Raw genomic sequence first — 7,777 nt, forward strand, 5'->3', positions numbered from 1 at the left:
CGGCGGTCATAATTTCAGACGAGATGACCAGCACAGCCAGAAGCATTACCAGGGTAGTTTTCATCCTGAAGACGGGAGTACAGCTGGGTTGACGTCCTTAAAGTTCTGCAGATCAAGAAAAAATGTTCTTGTGTAGATCAAGTGCTCTGATGTCAGGCGGGTTGCCGGCTTTATATAGGATTGTGAAGCTCTATTATACTTTTGATGTCCATGTTCTGTGGGTGTTTTCATATTCATTGTAACCATTTCTGAGAAATCTTATGGAGCTAATAGTTCTAGTTTAAGTTGAGTTATGACCGGACGTAGTGTTTAAAATTAAATGTCTGAGGCTTTTCCGCAATATGCTGGTATTATTGTGTGTAAGTAGTCCATGACATTAACCTACTTTTTCATGTAGTACAACGGTCATGTGTTAGGAAGTAGCTTTCTAGCCGGGTTGCTGCAGGCTTTATATATCCTTTGTTTTGAGAATTGGTATTTGCATTATTTGCAGTATTGTCTATGTTCTGTGGGTGTTTCCATATTTATTGTTCCATTTCTATAAAAAGCCGTCCGTAGCCACGAAGACAATCTTATGGAGCTAAGAGTTGTAGTAATCATCAATATTTATGACCGGACGTAGTGTTTAAAATTAAATATGGCCGAAGTTTTTCCACATTATGCTGGTATCATTGACCTACTTTTTTTATGTAGTACAACGTACACATGTGGGGAGGAGCTTTCTTTTTTGTTACTTTTGCTCGTTTGTATGCTTCCTATGTTCTTCCTTTACATGTGCTATAAATGCACGATTTCATCATGAAACACACCACGTCTTTGGGTACCCTTGAAATTGTACGTTCCTCCCTATAGCTAATGGTCCACCTTGTTCTGTGGGTACTTCCATGTTCAGTGTTCTATTTCTGAGAAAAAGCCGCCTGTAGCCAGAATGACACATGTGAAGTGATTTGGACAGTAATCATCGACCGGACATGACATAAAATTAACCTGTCTCAAATTAAATGCTTGAACCTTGTACGCACTGTTACCATTGCAATTGACCTACTTAAATGTACGTACATATGCGAGCGGGGAATGAGCTTTCGTTTCCGTTACATTTTTCGTTTACATTTTCCGGTACATTGATAAAGCTGTATTGTACATTATGGTCCCCATTGGAGAACCGACGGTTTGGGCAGAATCCAACACTACGTTCATGTACGCCCACTTAACAGTGTTTTCCAGCAATATTTCCACATACAAGAAGACGTCCATGAAACAGTAAGAGTTATATATGGCAGGTATGTAGCACTGTATACACTATGTAGTTGTACATGAACATGATGCCAGGATTTAAACACCAAATTGTAAACATGTACATGATAAAATCTATTGTCCGTCCATTCTACCAATGGGATTTAGATTCTTTCGTTTCAGACTCTTATCAAAGATACATTATTATAATTTGATGACCACCTGACGCCCTCTCTTATACATTGTATATGGCAGGTATGTAGCACTGTATACGCTATGTAGTTGTACATGTACATGATGCCAAGATTTATACACGAAATTCTAAACCAATAGCCTGTGTTAAGCCTAGGTCACAATTCAAGAAAGGGGCCCGCTCGGCGCGTGTTCGGCGTGTTTTTGGCACTACCGAACGGGACCTGGACGGAGACCGACGGGCTTCCCGACGGCTGCCGGCTTATTTTTGGCCCAGCGCGGTACGTCGCCGAATTGATTTTAACTCAAACTTAAAATCACTTCGGGCCCCGTTCGCCAAGGTACGCCGAAGCGACGCCGTAACCTCACTGCCCGGGACCCGTCGGGTGGCCGAGCAGGCACCCGCCTAAGATTATGACGTCACATGTGCTGATAAGTGCATAAGGTGGTAAGGAAAATGGGGTTATATGGGACATATGTAAACTCCTTGTTCAGACTACAGTCCACCACGTGTGTGCTACACCGTTTCAAAATTTAATGTGACCGGCTAAGCTTTACACAAGCTCTCGGCCGGAGGTTAATGACCCCCACCCCAAGACGGGAGTACAGCCGGGTTGACGTCCCTGAGAATCTGTAGATCAAGAAAAAAATGTCCTTGTGTAGATCAATAGCCTGTGTTACACAGTACAAGCTCTCGGCCGGAGGTTAATGAATGAATGAATGAAGACCTTTATTGTACATTTTGCCCCACTGGGCTAAAGACAGGTCACATATTGACAAAGTACATCAATGTTGATAATAAAACGGCTATAGTACACAAGTACTTTCAACTTCCTTTCGCTTTCTGGTAAGGCCACACCAAGTAAATTTTATGGATGACGTCCTTTGGAGACCCTAAATCTAATGCGAGAGGGCGAAAAAAAAACAAGAAGGGCCCTGAAAAACAAGATGCCTAGATTAGAAATAAACTAAGAGACGACAAATGTTAGGACACAAATTGAATGAGGTGACACAGTGTAACAAGCAAGAAGTCTTTTATTCATCATCAAAAAAGCAATGAATCATGTGGAACAGCAGTTATCGTCCTGTCCTGTTTCTTTCATCACATTTTTGCAGGCCTGCAGAAACAAAGCATGTGCTCTTTGCCCATTTCGTATTACTACTCGGGTTTCACGTCAACCTAACGATTTGCGGCACTGTCATGACTCTTTGGTCATAGTTACAGGAAGCGGAATTTCTTGTTTTTTTTCTAGGAACAGGCCAAAATCAATGCGCGCGCGGACGTCATCCATAAAATTTACTTGGTGTGGCCTAATCTTATAAATGTACTTGGCTGTATGAGTAGTTGCCGCCCCGAAGTTGGTGCGGCAACTTAGGGGCGGCCGGCCGCCAGGAGCGCGATTAGTCAGGCTATGTAGATCAAGTGTTCTGATATCAGCCAGGTTGCCGGCTTTATTACCTTCGCCAAGAAGGTTATGTTTTCAGTAGCGTTTGTCTGTGTGTGTGTGTGTTTGTGTGTGTGTGGTTTAGCAAGATAACTCGAGAAGCAGTGGATGGATTGGAATGAAACTTGGTAGGTGGGTATGACTTCATGAGACCTAGAAATGATTAGATTCTGGGCCCCCTGGCGGCTTTCCTAGGTACTGCAGCTGAACTTCCGGTTTTGATATCTCATGTTCTGTACATGCTAGGGTCACGAATTTTGGTTGGTAGATAGCTCTTGGGGTAGGGAAGAAGTGACATGAGTTTGGGTCCCCTAGCGCCTTGTTCTAGAACTGCAGGAGCATTTGTTGAAAAAAAATTGAAGGACGATAACTCAAGAACCGGTTGACGTATTGTCGTGATTTTTGGTATGTAGGTAGTTGAAGTAATGCTTGACATAATCAGATGGCAATTATGCAAATCAAGAGCTAATTTGCATAATTAATGAGGAAATTCTATAAATCTGATTTGTTCGATAATAGAACTATGAAACAGTTGTGACATCTACTTGAGAACGAGAAAAACATCTGAGGATATAGATTATGTAAATGAGGACCTAATTTGAATAATTAATGGCAAATTCTTATAATTCCATAGTTGTAACTGCTGCACCCCGAATTTCATACTTGCCACATTTGGAAGTTAAGTGAAGGTGAACAGCAATAAACATAATTTATTCAAATCATGACCTCATTTGCATAATTTATGAGGAAGTGCTATAATAGCCTTTTTGTAATGATAAGGCTGTCATTGGATGGAGAATATGATCAACTGATATAATCCATGCAAATGAGGCTCTTATTTACAAAATCAATGATTAAAATAATTGTAGACTTTGTCACCCGCAAGGGTTAACATTTTTTGGCGAAGGTATGAGATCGTGGAACTCTTGTATAGGATTGTGAAGCTCTGTCAGTCTTTTGATGTCCATGTTCTGTGGGTGTTTCATTGTAACCATTTCTGAGACATGCTTATGGAGCTATGGAACAATAGACTAGCTTCATGCATATTCAACATGTAGAAAGACCGGTTTTTTCTCCAGTGAGATAGATTTTGACGACGTGGCAAAAAGACTATTGTAGTTGTTATTACCTTCGCCAAGAAGGTTATGTTTTCAGTAGCGTTTGTCTGTGGGTGTGTTTGTGTGTGTGTGGTTTAGCAAGATAACTCGAGAAGCAGTGGATGGATTGGAATGAAACTTGGTAGGTGGGTAGGACTTCATGAGACCTAGAAATGATTAGATTTTGGGCCCCCTGGCGGCTTTCCTAGGTACTGCAGCTGAACTTCCGGTTTTGATATCTCATGTTCTGGACATGCTAGGGTCACGAATTTTGGTTGGTAGATAGCTCTTGGGGTAGGGAAGAAGTGACATGAGTTTGGGTCCCCTAGCGCCTTGTTCTGGAACTGCAGGATCATTTGTTGAAAAAAAATTGAAGGACGATAACTCAAGAACCGGTTGACGTATTGTCGTGATTTTTGGTATATAGGTAGTTGAAGTGATGCTTGACATAATCAGATGGCAATTATGCAAATCAGGAGCTAATTTGCATAATTAATGAGGAAATTCTATAAATCTGATTTGTTCGATAATAGAACTATGAAACAGTTGTGACATCTACTTGAGAACGAGAAAACATCTGAGGATATAGATTATGTAAATGAGGACCTAATTTGCATAATTATTGGCAAATTCTTATAATTCCATAGTTGTAACTGCTGCACCCCGAATTTCATACTTGCCACATTTGGAAGTTAAGTGAAGGTGAACATTAATAAACATAATTTATTCAAATCATGGCCTCATTTGCATAATTTATGAGGAAGTGCTATAATAGCCTTTTTGTTATGATAAGGCTGTCGTTGGGTGGAGAATATGATCAACTGATATAATCCATGCAAATGAGGGTCTTATTTACAAAATCAAGGATTAAAATTGTAGAATTCGTCACCCGCAAGGGTTAACATCTTTTGGCGAAGGTATGAGATCGTGGAACTCTTGTTTGATTGATTTTTCTGTCTGACTGCGGGATAACTTTTTTGGGGAAAAATTTCTATTTCTCTCGAGAGAAGAAAATGCTGAAGCCCCAGTATTAAGGAAACTAAGATATGTGCTATATAATTACCTTCGCCAAGAAGGTTATGTTTTCAGTAGCGTTTGTGTGAGTGTGTGTGTGTGTTTGTGTGTTTGTGGTTTAGCAAGATAACTCGAGAAGCAGTGGATGGATTGGAATGAAACTTGGTAGGTAGGTAGGTCTTCATGAGACCTAGAAATAATTAGATTTTGGGCCCCCTGGCGGCTTTCCTAGGTACTGCAGCAGAACTTCCGGTGTTGATATCTCGTGATCTGGACATACTAGGGTCACGAATTTTGGTTGGTAGATAGCTCTTGGGGTGGGAAAGAAGTGACATGACTTTGGGTCCCCTGGCGGCTTGTTCTGGAACTGCAGGAGCATTTGTTGAAAAAATGTCAATACTTGGTCTTCCGAGTTTGTGGTCTCCTCAGTAGCCTCTACCTGTTGGGCTTTTTAGGGCTTCTGAATGTAAAGATTCTGATTATCATATCTCTGTAGCCTCTACCAGGCTTACCAGATGTTTGGCGGCTACAAGACAGTATAGGTAGCGTGGCATAGCGGTAGCGTGTTCGGCTCAGAGGTCCCGGGTTCGAATCCTACCCATGTCACCGATCTTGTGCCCTTAGCGGCTACAAGACAGTATGCGATTGGCAAGACAGTGTCCATTTGCCACCTGTTTTGGCTGGCGTAAAAAAAAAACATACCAATACAAGACAAAATCCCGATAAAAACACGTTAAACATAAGTTGAATAATATTGATTTAGATGCCCTTTCAGAAAGTGCCAGGCTCCATCTTGTACTCAGGGGATCGTTTGCGATACCTTCTGAGTACTATGAAAAAATTATGTTACTAGTACTTGCTCAAGCTTTTATAAGCGGCAATAACGTTTTTTTGTTACATAGTATACTCTGTTTTGTTTGTAATATATAAATCATATAACACTTCTCTTTAGATATATTACTGTATGTATGGGGTCTAGTTTCTCAGCGCACTACTTGTATGACCATTGTATTTATGTTAAATGTTAAGTGGGGCTGTAAAATAAGTTGTATAACTTGAGTTCAGCCCCACTTCGTCCTTGTCTTGCATTGCTTTATTCAATAATAATAAAAAAAACATAAGTTGAAGCCTAAACTTCTGTTTGGAGACTCAGTCGAACTATATACTTCTAACCTTTGTATCTTCACAAGTTAAAAACAACATATCTGCGGAGAAAGAAAAAAACACCCACTTGTCACGGAAAATCTCCTTAAGACAATATTCTCAAGGCCATTAATACTCAATATGGCCCAGTTTTAGACTTCCCTAACTTCCATATATGGTAATTTAAAGTCCCCGGATGTATTCACCTGACCAGGGACCAATCACTTCTAGTTCTGTTTTTACCTCATGCTGCTTGCATCATCAAATGTCTTCACTTGCTCAAGAAATATTCTTTGCTCCCTCCAGGCGACACATGCCCCAAATTCTACATGCACAGGTTGTTGTGATGCTTATAAACAATAGACTAGCTTCATGCATATTCAACATGTAGAGAGACCGGTTTATCCTCTTTTTTTTATTTCTTTCCGTAACAAAGTTTCCCCTCTATTTAAACACAAGGTACATGTATGTTTACATAAAGACTAACGTTCATTAACACCACAAGGTTAAGAAAAAAACAAGGTGCCCAAATTTTCCTAAGTTAAAAAGTATAGAATTAAAATCAAAAGAATTCTCTATGTAGGCAAGGTACAGTTTCAAAATATGTCATAAATCAACATATTGCTGAGGATATATTTGATTTTCCTTCCTTCTCTACTACTCTTCCATGTTAACAACTTAAAAATAGTATCATGGAATATGGTGTTAACAACAACAGGGTACATACGTACAATAGACTAAACTATATGAGTGGAATAAAGTACAAATGAAGACACTACTGATGACCGAATCTTTTCATGAGACTTTGGAAGTGTCAATTTTTATGTTCATGACAGTCTACTAGATCCATACATGTAGCAAAGAGTGACGTGGGGATTAAAATATATCACAGGGCAGAGATGGAAGTTTTTTCACATATGCTCCGAAGTCACTGCTTTGTCATACATAAAAATGGAAACACAGTGGTCATGACTACACCGAGGAATTACAAAATATTGACCACTGTTACAATGTGTATTTCTGTTGTATCCTTTCCGGTAGTCACTGTACATGTAGAACACCAACTAATCTGGGACTGTGGTCTGAAGTAAGGATTGATGGATGTGCCCCCCTCCCACTTGATCCACGAGTTACTGTATCTAGCTGTTCATCCCAGCATTGTATGCATCCTGTTCAGCGTCCAGCTGCTCTGCTGAGATGTTTTCTCTGATCTTGCCTCCACGGCCGCCCCTGCCGCGTCCCCTGCCCCTGCCCCCACGGCCCCTGCCCCCACGTCCTCTACCCCCGCCGTAGCTGCCGCCGCCCTGTCTAGCGCCACCTCCACTGCCGCCACCACCGGCTGCCGCCAGGTTTGAAGTCACCAACTCGATGTTCATTGACCGTCCATCCAGTGGTACACCGTTGTACGTCTTCATGGCTCTCATGGCGTCTGCTCTCTTCTCAAACACAACATCTGCAGTGCCGTGGCTGCGACCTGACCTGTCGTACTGCACAGCTGCCTTCTTCAGGTTCCCAAACTCTGCAAACAGCTCCTTGATATCTGCGTCAGAAACCCCGAAGTCCAGGTTAGATATGAGGAGTTTCCCCTCTGTGGAGATGCCACTGCCCGCCCCCCCTAGCTGCTGCCCCCTCCGTGCACCCCCCTCCAACACC

General features: G+C 41.4%; 1 pseudogene; it reads right to left on the reverse strand.

The window, feature by feature from the left end:
• Positions 1–6,554: 6,554 nt before the first annotated feature.
• LOC109467384 lies at positions 6,555–7,771 on the reverse strand (annotated as a pseudogene).
• Positions 7,772–7,777: the final 6 nt, after the last annotated feature.

This window comes from Branchiostoma belcheri, unplaced genomic scaffold (assembly GCF_001625305.1).
Source record: "Branchiostoma belcheri isolate BF01 breed outbred unplaced genomic scaffold, Haploidv18h27 scaffold18, whole genome shotgun sequence".
Classification (NCBI taxonomy): Eukaryota; Metazoa; Chordata; class Leptocardii; order Amphioxiformes; family Branchiostomatidae; genus Branchiostoma; species Branchiostoma belcheri.